Source organism: Panthera onca, chromosome E2 (assembly GCF_046562875.1).
Source record: "Panthera onca isolate mPanOnc1 chromosome E2, mPanOnc1 haplotype 2, whole genome shotgun sequence".
NCBI classification, from domain to species: domain Eukaryota; kingdom Metazoa; phylum Chordata; class Mammalia; order Carnivora; family Felidae; genus Panthera; species Panthera onca.
The window spans coordinates 5594102-5608893 of record NC_138353.1 but is presented as its reverse complement, the minus strand read 5'-3'; the positions used below and the strand labels follow the sequence as shown (position 1 = coordinate 5608893).

Below are 14792 nucleotides of genomic sequence, written 5' to 3'. Positions count from 1 at the left end.
GAAGATCATTTCTTTTGTTTTTAATATACTTTTTTAAACGTTTATTCATTTTTGAGAGACAGAGAGAGCACAGTAGGGTGGGTCAGAGAGAGAGGGACACACAGAATCCAAAGCAAGGTCCAGGTTCCGAGCTGTCAACACAGAGCCTGATGCGAGGCTCGAACTCACGAACCATGAGATTATGACCTGAGCTGAAGTCAGATGCTTAACCGACTGAGCCACCGAGGCTCCCCAAGAAGATAATTTCTTTTTTTTTTTAATTTTTTAAAATGTTTTATTTATTTTTAAGACAAAGAGACAGAGCATGAGTGGGGATGGGGCAGAGAGAGAGAGACACACACAGAATCTGAAGCAGGCTCCAGGCTCTGAGTTGTCAGCACAGAGCCCAATGCAGGGGCTCGAACTCACGAACTGTGAGATTGTGACTTGAGCTGAAGTCGGATGCTCAACCAACTGAGCCACCCAGGTGCCCCAAGAAGATCATTTCTTAACAGGTGCAGGAACCTCAGGACATTTGGGGACTTCAACTATAGGTATTGTAGCCAAAGTCTGATGGTAAGTATTTGGCTTGGCTTCTGGGCTTGAAATGCTATTAAAATTAAATCTAGAGATTCATTGTGAAAAGCCCTGGCACAACTGGTTTTAAAGAGTCTTTAAGTCACTGCAGCAACTTCTTATTCAGCATGTCTCCAGAAGCAAGGGAAACAAAAGCAAAAATGAGACTTCATCAAAATAAACAGCTTTGGCACAGCAAAGGAAACCATCAGCAGAATTAAAAGGCAACCAATGAAATGGGAGAAGATATTTGCCAATGACATCAGATAAAGTGTTAGTACGCAAAATCTATAAAGAACTTATCAAACTAAACACCCAAAAAACAAGTAATCCAGTGAAGAAATGGGAAAAAGACATGAACAGACACTCCTCCAAAGAAGACAACCAGATGGGCAACCAACACATGAAAAAATGCTCAGCATCACTTATCCTCAGGAAATACAAATCAAAACCACAATGAGATACCACTTTACACCTGTCAGAATGGCTGACATTAAAAACAACTCAGGCAACAACAGATGTTGGTGAGGATGTGACCTAAATATGTTGTTCCACTTTCTTTTGGCAAAAAGTTTCACTGTTAAAAGTCTAGTGATATTCCAATTTTCTCCTATTTTGCAAATGTAGAAATATATTAAATTCTGTTAAATAGGGGAAAAAAAAGAGTCTTTAAGTCAAACCTCTATTCTTGCTGCACTTATGTAAATAACCAGGCCAAGTGTTTTTCTCCTAAACTAGACTTTTTTTGCAATGAAATTTGGCTATGTTTGGTAAAAATGAGGGTGATTATAGTAAAAAATGTTTCAGTGAAACATCTTTGTGGATATTAGACTTAAATGCTATTCATCATAAACTGGACTAAAATGCTGGATCAGTGACATGAAACCTGGTAACTTTTAATACGTGAAACTCCCAAGGAAGTTTCAGATGACAGAATGGAAGGGGATTTGGACAGACGTTCCCACCCCACCCCCATAATGTGCCAGTTTGGCCTGTGGATAATTTCAGCTGAAAATACCTGAAACTGCAGCCTCAAGAGGAAAACTTCTCCCTCCTTTAACCACACGGAAGAATCCAAAATTGGAAGTCTTTCCCAGAAGAACAATTATTAACAGAGGCAAAGTTTATCTCAGTGACCCATCTGTAAGTCAGGGCAAACATCTAATTACCTAATAGCTGCTCTTACTGTCCTGTGAAGTCCATTCATTTCCTTAGGAGTTCTAGGCACCTACACCATTTTCCTTAGTTCAGGATGATATTTGTACCTCATCTTGCCTGACAGTCTTTGGAATGTCCCCATCTATGTGAATTCCTTGTATGTCTACCTATTAAATTTTATTTTCTCCTGTTAATCTCTGTCATGTCAATTTGATTCTTAGTCCATCCAGAATGACCTTTGAGGGGACAAGAATTCTTGTTTTCTGACAGAGGATTTGATTTTAATACCTCATTTTCTGGCATCCCATTTCAAGTATAAAAAGATGGTTGAGAAGTAGGAAATACTTCTACAAGGGTTGATTAAAAAAAATTTTTTTTAATGTTTATTTTTAAGAGAGAGACAACATGATCAGGGGAGGGGAAGGGAGAGAGGAAGACACAGAATCCGAAGCAGGCTCCAGGTTCTGAGCTGTCAGCATAGAGTCCGACGGCTCTATGGGGCTTGAACATACGAACTGCCAAATTATATAACCTGCACTGAAGTCAGACACTTAACTGACTGAGCCACCCAGACACCCTGGGGTTGGTACATTTAAGCTCAGTTTTTGTCACTATTTCAGAAGGCTCCTTTTTTATTTTTTGCATGGTAACTATCTTGTCACTGTTTTCTTTAAAAGCTTCTAAGTTGCAGTCAAAATATATACCCCATTTAATTTGTTTAGGTGAATAGATGGCTGTCTGGAGGAGGATGTATACGTATACAAATTGAGTATGTCTAGGGGTCTTCATTGAAGCCATGTGAGCGTTAAAATCATGCCATGAGTCCCATGTTATGTTAAAATAAAAAACATCTAGTTAGAATTCAGCCTTTCATTGCCTTGTTACAATAAGGTGAAATTGAGCACTTCTATTGTCCTTAGCTCATCAGAAATAATAGAAATGGTGTAATTTTGTGGGGTAAGGTGAATCTGCAATAAACAGAAAAGAAAAAATATAGTAGATCTCAGAAAAAAAAAATGATAGTGCCATTGACTAACAAGGTCTGGTCAGCGGTCAGTGTGTCAATACTCTCCCCAAAATAAGCACTCTTGGCAGCTGCTGGCTGAAATCTTTGAGATGCCCCCACTGGCCAGGGGCCAATGAATCATGTATAGAACATCTACATGGGACTAGGTTCCCGCTGTGCTCACCAAAATAGTAACCAAAGCAAATGAGAGTTTGTCTACCATGTGCAGCAAACCATAAAATCATACATTGAGCTTTTTCAGTAAACCAATTTAAGCTATTTGTATGGACCCACCCAGGAGAAGGAGGAGCTAATGCTCCAAAGACTTGAACTCCTCAATGGCTTGCAAATTAAGGTTTTTAAGGAGAAAATTGGGTTCAACAGTATTCTGATGAGATAAAGCAGAGACTAGATTCAGCTCTCCTCAACCATGAAATCCAGCATTTTTTGACTCCCTGGATAAGGGGGAGGGGGGGGAACCAACCTAAAACTCTATGCCTCTTTAGTAGTTTGTGTTGCAGGAATTCAGAGGGAGGATGCTTACTGTGAACACTGGTAAAGATGACCAAACTAGGGTATGCCATGATGAATTCCCTGATCTCTAATTTAGGGGGTATGCCAGAGGACACTTTCCTTTCCTTGGTGTTGTGTTCTTCATTCTCAAGCATGCAGCCCAGTGAAGCCTTGCATGAAACTCCCAATTTGTTTCATTGTTGATTTCTATTGATCAGAGAGCTCAAGGACTGGGTCAGTTTTAGTATCACTGAGAAAGTGAATGCCCTTGATTGGAGACCTGTGAGGCCATGTTAGCAGATGTTACTTAATAACTTTTGGTCATACTTCACCTGGTACCCCAGAGGTGTATTCCATCTCAAAAGTCTTTCAATCAGAAAAATATCTTTCTTCTTTATGTTAGAGGTTTCATTAGGGGCATCTGGTAGTTCTGTCAGTAGGGTAGTGCTGATAACATGTAAGCTAGTGGGGTTGCATTCCAATCTCTTGAGTCTAGGCTACATGTGCCTTGGCTGGTACATCTGTGCCTAGAGGCAGTATGACCTGTGCACTGTTTCTTCTGAACCATCAAGATCAATGCTGGCTTCATTAGATCAATTTTGTGTAGATAGTGTCAGGGAGCATATGAATTTCTTTCCCCTTAAAGGTCCTTCTAGCTGGACTAAGAATCCAATTGGAATAAGACAAATTAACAGGAGAAGATCAAATTAAATTTCATAAGTAGAAGATACCCTCACAGACATGGAAATCCCAAAGATAATCAGGCAAAAGGAGGTATACATGTCATCCTGAACTAAGGAGGCAGGTCTGGGACTTCACAGTGGAGAAATGCCCTTCACAGGGTGATAAGAGCAGATGTTTGGTAATTAGATGTTTGCCCTTTCACACAGGTGGGCGACTCAGATAAGATTGCCTCTGGTAATACTTATTCTGTGTAGAAAAAAAAAAAAAAAAACAACAACCAATTTTGATTCTTCTCTGCAGTTAAGGAGGGGCAAAAGCTTCTCTTGGGCCTACAGGGTGTCAAATGCCTTTGCTCAAAAAACTCTTCATACCAAAGTGTCCCATCTTGGAGAAGCCTCCCCTGGGCCACTAAAGAACATTGCTTTAAGGTAGTCTCTGTACATAGAGCTGTGTGTCATGTTAGATAAACTCTAGTTCAGGTAACCTTGGTTGAAACCTAGTTTGCCTTTATTGGTTGGTTGGCAAAATACTGTCATAAAAGAGGAAAAATAATATAATTGGGTTTTTTTTTAAGTTCATTTATTTTGAGAGAGAAACAGAGCATGTGAGTGGGGGAGGAGCAGAGAGAGTGGAAGAGAGAGAGAGAATTCGAAGTGCTGTCACTGTAGAGCCAGACTCTGGGCTCGAACTCACAAACTGGGGGATCATGACCTGGGCTGAAATTAGGAGTTAGACGTTTCACTGATTGAACCACCTAGGTGCCCCAATATGTTTAGTTTTAGAAAATTTTCTTTTATTTTTTGCATTAACTTACAAAAATTGTTGTGATGTTATCCAGTGACTAGTAAATTTTTGAAGAGGATTATTGTTGCCATTCTTCATATAACCTATACAACCTATAACTGTCATAAAAATTATTCCATTCATTCATCAAATAATATTTTGGGAAACTATTTCCTAGAATTCTACAACATCCTCTCTTCTCTAATGAGGACAATACTGGATTGAAAATTAAAGAATCCAACAAAACTCATACTACTATTTTTAAAATAAATGAGTCTTGCAATATAGGATGAGTCTAAGCCCTATCTGATCACCTCATGGAGCAGAGAAGGAATCCTGGGATGTGAATAGAATGGAGCCTTACATCCAGGTAGGTTGGAATGAATGAAGCAGATGACCAAGGTGAGGTCCAAAGGTCACGCAGGAGACCAAATCTTAAAATGTGGATTGAGAAGCACTACTTGAAATAATTTTCCAGAAGCTTCAGTTCATATCTCCTGCTGTCACAGAAGGACAGTCCTATCCAACACTCACTATCTTCCTATGTCTTCTAAGGATTCTCCTTCTGCTCCCCTGGTCTTCCATCATATTGACAGTGAGGGCCAAAGTGCTTTCCATAGTCTGTGGGGGCCTGCATGATCTGCCTGCTTTTCTATGGCTTTGGGGGGGGGGGTGGTCTGGGGAAATCTGTGCATATTTCTGAGGAACTCTATGCTAAGCCATTTTTTTTAAGTTCATTTTTGCTGCATAACAGATGTCAATTGTTACTGTATTTCTTAACAATGATGATTTTCTAATTTTGTCTTGCATATATTAAGTTCGCATGACTGTGTTCTAGATGTTTTCACTTTGTGGTTAGTTTTCTGTGAAATTCAGCTGTGATTTTAATTTCTCAAGTTCTGACAGAACATGCTTGAATGTACATGTGTTTTAAAAGTAGTGAGTTTGATCATTAGTGAAAGTCCCCATATTTATTAAAATGTTTTGTTCATATATATAAATTTCCCTTGAGACAAAAATCATCAGGATTTTCATCCACTTTCCTTAAAATGTATCTGAATTGTGGTATGATTAATACCTAAATGTTTATTTTATATAGCTGTGATTCTCAGCATATTTTGCAATAATCGTGTTTCTTTATTCAGAAATGTTTGTTATTGTTGTTGCTTCTAAGGAATGAATAAACAGCCTTGCCATTCTGTGTAAAAATAGGAGTAGCTCTTAATAACACATTCTCTGATGTCATTTAAATATTTATCATACAAAATTTTTAAGTATTTATTTTGAGACAGAGAAAGCAGAAGAGGCAGAGAGAGAGAGAGAGAGAGAGAGAGAGAGAGAGAGCGAGCGAGCGGGAGAGAATCCCAAGCAGACTCCATGCTGTCAGCACAGAGCTCAGCATGGGGCTCCATTCCAGGAATGGTGAGATCATCACTTGAACCAAAATCAAGAGCCAGATGCTTAACCAACTGAATCAGCCAGCTGGCCCCTTTCATAAGATTTTTACTAGAGCATTTTATGATCGACTATAATGGATTTTCTGAACAATTTATGTCATATAACACATGCTACTTCTTCAAATGCTGCTTTTCTTGAGTGCACAGTCTCAGTTTAAAATGAGAGTTATATAGAAGGATCCTTTTATAATAGAGTATCTATGTGTTGTTTTTTAAAATTTTTTTTTCTGGCTGTAGATTTATTCGACACAAAACAATCTCCAGCTTTAATGAGGTGGCTGACCACATCGACAACCAAATCTGCCTGTAAACTGGAATTCAGTTGCTGACCCAGCCCAGGCGCCAACTTCCTGGTTGGCACCAGGGGGCACAGCGTTTCATCTGTTGGCATCTCTGTCAGCTTCCCCTTGTGTGAGACTTGCAGGTCACTTTCCCTCCAGGCCTTTGGGCCATGGCCTCCCTGTCTCAGGACCTCTGTGGGGCAGCGTGGCAGGCATAATCTCAGGGGGCAGGTGGAGGTAAGCGTGGAGATCCTGGATACCCTCATTGGTAAGATAGCAGTAGAAATGTCTGCAGGCAAACTGTTCCTTTATGTAGCCTCATGATTTGAGAGACTGCATGGCCTTCATGATGTGAAGTTTGACATGTTCTTGTCTGCCAGCTCGGGGTGTTCTGGCATGTGGACATCCTTCTTGGCCACCATCACTCCCTCCTTGAAAGGGAGTTCATAAATGGCAATTCAGTTCTTCTCCGGCATCAACATCTTGGCAGCTGCTATGTATGAGACAGGTGCTGGAAAGCTAGAATATCTAGGTTTTATTCAGAATTTTTTAACATTTCTCTTTTTCTTTAAAAAATTGTTTTTTAAACATTTTTTCATTTTTGAGAGATAGAGAAGAGTGTGAGCAGGGGAGGGGCAGAGAAAGAGAGGGAGACAGAATCCAAAGCAGGCTCCAGGCTCTGAGCTGTCAGCACAGAGCCCGTCACCAGGCTCGAACCCACGAACACCAGATCATGACCTGAGCCGAAGTTGGACACTCAACTGACTGAGCCACCCAGGCACCCCAACATTTCTCTTATTCTTGTTTTGCAATTCAGTAACAAAGCTTCCTGTTTAATGATGGTTTCCACAGCATTAATTAGTTGTGCTTTTGTTTTTTAATCTATGTTTTATAATTTTGGATAACAATTCAACCCAGTACTTGAAGACCATGTAGGGTTTAATTCAAATAGGATTTGGGTTAGACATGTCAATTGCCAATAAAAGTATACGTGTATTGGGGCGCCTGGGTGGCTCAGTCGGTTGAGCGTCCGACTTCGGCTCAGGTCATGATCTCACAGTTTGTGGGTTCAAGCCCCACATCAGGCTCTGTGCTGACTGCTTGCTCAGAGCCTGGAGCCTGCTTCAGAATCTGTCTCCTTCTCTCTCTGCCCCTCCCCCGCTCACGCTTTGTCTCACTCTGTTTCTCAAAAATAAATAAAATGTAAAAAAAAAAAAATTAAAAAAAAAAGTATACGTGTATTGTTTGTATAAATACTACCTATACATTGTTGGTTCATGACTTACCACGTTTGTTTTTTTTTTCTTGGTTAGTTGTCAGTGGTTGTTTTATCCTGTCTGTTTTATCCTGGGTAAGTTGTCATAATAGAATTAGTGTTGTCATCTATTTGGGAATGAATTCATATTCTCTTTGGGAGAGAAACACCTTTTTGAATCGAAATTAATTTTTTAAAACTCACATCTATGGGGCCCCCGGGTGGCTCAGTCAGTTAAGTGTTTGACTCTTGATGTCAGCTCAGGTCATGATCTCATGGTTCATGGGTTTGAGCTGAACATTGGGCTTCACACTGTGCAGAGACTGCTTGTGATTCTCTTTCTCTCTCTTCCTCCCCTGCTCTCTCTCTCAAAATAAACTTTAAAAAAAGCCCACTGCAAATTCATAAAAATAACTTAAAAAACTCATATCTCTATCAATTTTAGGTGTCATAATTTATTCTTAATTGTGGCAAAAAATACATGCCATGAAATGTACCATTTTAATCTTTTTTTTTTTTTTTTTTTTTTTTTTTTTTTTTTTTTTTTTGAGAGAGAGAGGGCACAAGTGAGCAACGGGCAGAGACAGGGATAGAGAGAGAATCTCATGTGAGGCAGAGAGAGAAGCAGGGTTAACCCGAAGCAGGGCTTGTGCTCACCCAAAGTGGGGCTCAAGCTCACCTGAAGTGGGGCCCCAACTCATGAATTGTGAGATCATAACATGTGTTGAAGTCGGATGCTTAACTGACTGAGCCACCCAGGTGCCCCTTAACCGTTTTTTTACTAAAGTGTTAAGTGTATTTACATTATTGTAAAGTCAATCTGGAGTTTTCTCATCTTGCAAAACTGAGACCCAATACCTTTTAAGCAGCCAGTTTGACATTGGTCTCCATTTCTAAGCCCCTGGCATGCTTTCTCTCTCTCTTTCTCTTTCTCTCTCTCCCCTCCTTCCTCCCTCCCTTCTTCCCTCTCCATCCATCCATCCATCCATCCATCCATCCATCCATCCTTTCCTCCCTCCCTTCCTGCCTTCCTGCCTTCCTGCCTTCGTCTGCCCATCGTTTCATCCTTCCTTTTTCGTGAGGTTCTCGATACTAGGTTAGTCACTTAAATGAATCATAGTGTAGCTCTCTGTGACTCATTTATTTCACTTAACATAATATCATCACATCTTAACCATGTGTATAAAGTGACAAGATGTGTTTCTTTTTTAAAGCTGGGTATTATTCTAGTGCATGTATATGCTACATTTTCTTTATTTGTTCACGAACATTTCTATTGTTTTCATTTATTAATGGTTTTCTGAATAATGCTGCTATGAAACTGCTTTTGCAAATATCTCTTGAAGATAGTACTTTGAATTCTTTTGGTTATATATGCTCAAGTGGGAGGGCTGGATCATATGAAATATGATTTAAAAATTTTTGAGGAAACTCCATTCTCTTTTCCATAGTGGTTGTGCCATTTGCATTTCCTCTAGTGGTGCATAAGGGTTCCAATTTCTAGTCTTGCTTTCCAACATGTGTAGGTTTTGTTGTCGTTGTTGTTGTTTAATGGTGGGATCTGAACGGGTGTGAGGTGATACCTCACTGCTTGATTTGTATTTCTCTAATGAATAGGGATTTTGAGCATCTCTCATATGCTTATCCATTTGTATATCTTCCTTGGATTATGTCCATTCAATCCTTTGTCCATTTTTTAATCATGCTAGTTGCTTTTTGGTTGTTGTTGCAAGAGTTCTTTCTATATTCTAGATGTTAATTCTTTTTTTTTTTTTTTTTTTTTTTTAATTTTTTTTTTCAACGTTTTTTATTTATTTTTGGGACAGAGAGAGACAGAGCATGAACGGGGGAGGGGCAGAGAGAGAGGGAGACACAGAATCGGAAACAGGCTCCAGGCTCCGAGCCATCAGCCCAGAGCCTGACGCGGGGCTCGAACTCACGGACCGCGAGATCGTGACCTGGCTGAAGTCGGACGCTTAACCGACTGCGCCACCCAGGCGCCCCTAGATGTTAATTCTTTATGCTGTAGAGGCTCTGTAAAAAATTTCCTTCCATTTCTCAGATTGCCTTTCTACTCCAGTTTCCTTAGAATTACTTTCTCTGAATTCCATGAGTTTAAATATATTGTGTTTCATTTCATTAGCCTCAAGATATTTACTGGTTATTTTTTGAATTTCATTTTGACCCATTGATTGTTCAAGAGCGTGTTGTTCAATTTCCAAATATTTGTGGAATTTCCAATTTTCCATCTGGTATTCATTTTTAGTTCCATTCCATTGTGGTCAAAAAAGATACTGGTATGATTTTAATCTTCTTTATTTTGTTAAACTTATTTCATAGACAAACGGGTTGTCTCTACTAGAGAATGTTCCATGTGTGATTGAGAAGATTGTGTATTCTGCTCTTGCCTGGTGGAGTGATCTATGTTATGTCCATTATATGTAATTGGTCTATAACATTGTTCAAGTACTCTCCTTATTGAACTTGAATGTAGTCTTTTTATCCAGTTAAATCGAAGTATTACCCTTTGCTACTATCATGATGCTGTTTATATCTTGCTTCAGTTCTGTCGTTTGTGCTTCATATATATGGGATCTCTGGTGTTAGGTGCACACATAATGATAATTGTTCTGGTACCTGAGTAATTTCATCTCTTTATCTACATATAATGCCATTTTTCTGTTCCTGCACTCTTTGCACTTAATGTGTATTGTCTGATATTAATATGGCCACCTGTGCCCTCTTTTGGTCTCCATTTGCATGAAATGTTCATTTAAATACTTTTACTTGCATCTTATGTGTGTCCTTAGATTCGATGTGACTCTCTTGCAGACAAGAGGTTGTTGGATTTTGTGTTTTACTCACTCAGCCAGTTTATGCCTTTTAATGGGGGAGTTTAATTTACTTACCATCAAAGTAATTACTGAAAGGGAAGAGCTACTACTGCTGTTTTTTCATAGTTTTCTATACTTCTTGTGCCTATTTCATCCCACTTTTCCTCTTTTATTGTGTTCCATTATGTTTTTTTGATGTTTGTAGTGATATGTTTTCATACCATTCTTATTTCCTTTTTGTGTCTTCTATAGTTTTGTTTTGTTTTGTTTTGTTTTTGGTTATCATGGGCATACTTAAAACATCTCAAAGCTGATATTGTCAATACATACACAAATGTACTACTTAAAATGTCCACCCCTGCACCCACTTTATGTCACCAATAACCCAAATTATTTTGTTTTATACTCTGTAATTTAGATATATCATTTTTGTGCCTTAAAAAAATTGTCACAAAAAAAGCAATTTGTGCTATTCATAGCAATAGTCCAGTTTTCTCTACTTGTGTAAACACTTACATTTACCAGAGAGCTTTATATTTTCATGTGGTTTTAGTTACTATTTAGAATCTTTTTAAATTCTAAATAGTATGCTTAACCGATTGAGCCCCTACAATATTTTTGGTTGATATTTTCTGATCTTTAAGTACTTGAATATATTATCCTATGCACTTCCTCATATATGTTCTGCTGAGAAACTATTCATATTCTTAGAGGAGCTCTTTTGCACAAGTTGGATTGCTTTTCTCATGATGTTTCACAATTCTCTGTTCACATGTGATTTTTGATAAATTAATTATAATACATCACTGTGTTAATGTCTTGACATCTACCCTACCTAGAATTCACTGAGGTTCTTGAATTTCTCTCTTTTCACAATTGTGAGAATTATAAACCAATAGTTCTTTATGTAAGCTCTCTACCTCCTTTCACTCTCCTCTCCTAAGGGGATCTCCTTAACGTGTATATTGGTCCACTTGTTGGTATCCCATAAGTCCCTTAGACTCTGTCCTTTTCCACATGTTTTTTTTTCTCCTCTCAATGGGTAACTTAAACTAATGAGTCTTTAAATTGTCTAATTCTGGGGCCCCTGGGTGGCTTGGTTGGTTGAGCGTCTGACTTCGGCTTAGGTCATGATCTCGCAGTTTGTGAGTTTGAGCTGTGCATCAGGCTCTGTGCTGACAGCTCAGAGCCTGGAGCCTGCTTCAGATTCTGTGTCTCCCTCTCTCTCTGCTCCTTCCCCGCTCATGCTCTGTCTTTCTCTGTCTCTCAAAAATGAATAAACGTTAAAAAAAAATTAAATTGTCTAATTCTTTCTTCTGCTTGATCAAGTCTGTTGCTGGCCCTTTAGTGTAATTTTAAATTCAGTTATTGTGCTTTTCAGCTCCCAATTTATACTTGGTTGTTTTTCATACTCTGTCTCTTTTGATTTTCATTTAAGTCATGCATAGTTTACTGGATATCATTTAGTTACTTATCTATTTTTGCCTCTTCCTTCATGAGCACCTTTATGATAGTTATTTTGAATTCTTTGTCAGGTAATTAATAGTTTTCTATTAATTTAGAGCCAGTTTTGTAGTTTTATTTTGCTTCCTTGATTGGAACATGTTTTTCTGTTTCAATGTATGCCTTGTGATCTTTTGGTGAGGATTGGGAATTTATTTTTCTTAATTTTATTTAAATCCAAGTTAGTTAACATGTAGTGTAATAATGGTTTCAGGAGTAGAGTTTAGTGATTCATCACTTCCATAGAACACCCAGTGCTCATTCCAACAAGTGCCCTACTTAATGCCCATTGCCCATTTAGCCCATCCCCCCACCCAACACCCCTCCAGCAACCCTCAATTTGTTCTCTGTATTTAAGAGTTTCTTCTGGTTTGCCTTCCTCTCTGTTTTTATCTTATTTTTCCTTCCCTTCCCCTATGCTCATCTGTTTTGTTTCTTAAATTCCACATGAGTGAAATCATATGATATATATGTTTCTCTGACTTATTTCACTTAGCATAATACAGTCTAGTTCCATCCATGTTGTTGCAAATGGCAAGATTTCATTCTTTTTGATTGCCAAGTAATATTCCTGTGTGTGTGTGTGTGTGTGTGTGTGTGTGTGTGTGTGTGTGTACACCACCTTTTCTTTATCCATTCATCTTTCAGTGGGCATTTGGGCTCTTTCCACAATTTGGCTATTGTTGATAGTGCTGCTATAAACACTGTTGTGCATGTGCCCCTTAGAATCAGCATTTTTGTATCCTTTGGATATATATCTACTAGTGCAATTGCTGGGTCATAGGGTAGCTCTATTTTTAATTTTTTGGGGAAACTCCATACTGTTTTCCAGAGTGACAGCACCAGTTTGCATTCCCACCAGCAGTGCAAAAGGGTTCCCTTTCTCCACATCCTCACCAACATCTGTTGGTGGCTATGTTGATAATTTTAGCCATTCTGATAGGTGGGAGATGGTGGGAGATGGTATCTCATTGTGGCTTAAATTTGTATTTCCCTGATGATGAGTGGTGTTGAGCATCTTTTCATGTGTCTGTTAGCCATCTGGATGTCTTCTTTGGAAAAGTGTCTGTTCATGTCTTTTGCCCATTTCTTCACTGGATTATTTGATTTTGGGGCATTGAGTTTGATAAATTCTTTATGGATTTTGGATACCAACTCTTTGTCTAAAATGTCATTGCAAATATCTTCTCCCATTCCATAGGTTGAATTTAGTTTTGTTGATTGTTTCCTTCTCTGTGCAGTAGCTTTTCATCTTGATGCAGTCCCAGTAGCTCATGTTTGTCTTTCTTTCCCTTGCCTCCAGAGACAGATCTCGTAAGAAGTTGTTCTAGTCTAGATCAAAGAGCTTGTTGCCTGTTTTCTCCTCTAGGATTTTGATGGTTTCCTGTCTTACATTTATGTCTTTCATCCATTTTGAGTTTATTTTTGTACATGGTGTAAGAAAATGGTATAGGCTCATTCTTCTCCATATTGCTATCCAGTTTTCCCAACACCATTTGTTGAAGAGAAGGTCTTTTTCCCATTGGATATTCTTTCCTACTTTGTTGAAGATTAGTTGGTCATACGTTTGTGGGTCCATTTCTGGGTTCTCTATTCTGTTCCATTGATTTATGTGTCTGTTTTTGTGCCACTATCATATTTTCTTGATGATTACAGCTTTGTAATACAGCTTAAAATTTGGAATTGTGATATCACCAGCTTTGGTTTTCTTTTTCAACATTGCTATTCAAGGTCTTTTGTGGTTCCACACAAATTTGAGAATTGTTTGTCCTAGCTCTGTGAAAAATGCCAGCGTTATTTTGATAGAGATTGTATTGAATGTGTAGATTGCTTTGTGTAGTATTGATATTTCAACAATATTTTGTTCTTCCAATCTATGAGCATGGAATGTTTTTCCATTTCTCTGTCTTCTTCAGTTTCTTTCATAAACTTTCTATAATTTTCAGTGTACAGATCTTTTACCTCTTTGGTTAGGTTTATTCTTGGTATTTTACGTTTTGGGTACAATTGTAAATGGAATTGATTCTTTGATTTCTCTTTCTGCTGCTTTATTATTAGTGTATAGAAATGCAACTGAGGGATGCTTGGGTGGCTCAGTAGGTTAAGCATCCAGCTCTTAATTTCAGCTCAGGTCATGGTCTCATAGTTCGTAGGATCAAGCCCTGCATCAGGCTCTGCTCTGACAGTGCAGGACCTGATTCAGGTTCTCTCTCTCTCTTTCTCTCTCTCTCTGCCCCTCCTCCACTGATGCATGCTCTCTCTTTCCCACTCTCTCTCAAAAAAAAAAAAAAAAAAAAAAGGAAGAAAGAAAGAAAATAAATGCAACTGATTCCTGTACACTGGTTTTATTCTATCTTGTGACTTTGCCGAATTTATGGATCACTTCTAACAATTTTTTGATGAGTCTCTTGGGTTTTCCATGTTGAATTATCATGTTATCTTCAAAGAGTGAAAGTTTGACTTTTCCCCTTTGCTGCTTTCATAATTCTTTCTTGTCTGTGTATTTTGTGAATTTGACTATGATATGCCTTGGTGATGCTGGGTTTTTGTTGAATCTAATGGGAGTTCTATGTGCTTCTTGGATTTTGATGTATGTGTCCTTTTCCAGATTAGGAAATTCGCTCACATAAGCCTCCTGCCCATTTTTCTCTATCTTCATCTTCTAGGACTCTTATGATTCAAATGTTATTTGTCTTTAATAAGTCACCAATTTTTCTAAGTCTTCACTCAGCTCTCTAGTCTCTGGTGTGGGAATTTTGTGCC

At 38.5% G+C, this 14792-nt stretch overlaps 1 protein-coding gene and 1 pseudogene across 1 annotated transcript in view; one reads left to right on the top strand and one right to left on the bottom strand.

The window, feature by feature from the left end:
• LOC132691232 (KRAB domain-containing protein 5-like) overlaps positions 1-14792 on the top strand; it is a 54607-nt gene that overhangs the window by 27079 nt on the left and 12736 nt on the right. The window lies entirely within an intron of this gene.
• Positions 6378-6919, bottom strand: LOC132674509 (small ribosomal subunit protein eS10 pseudogene; annotated as a pseudogene).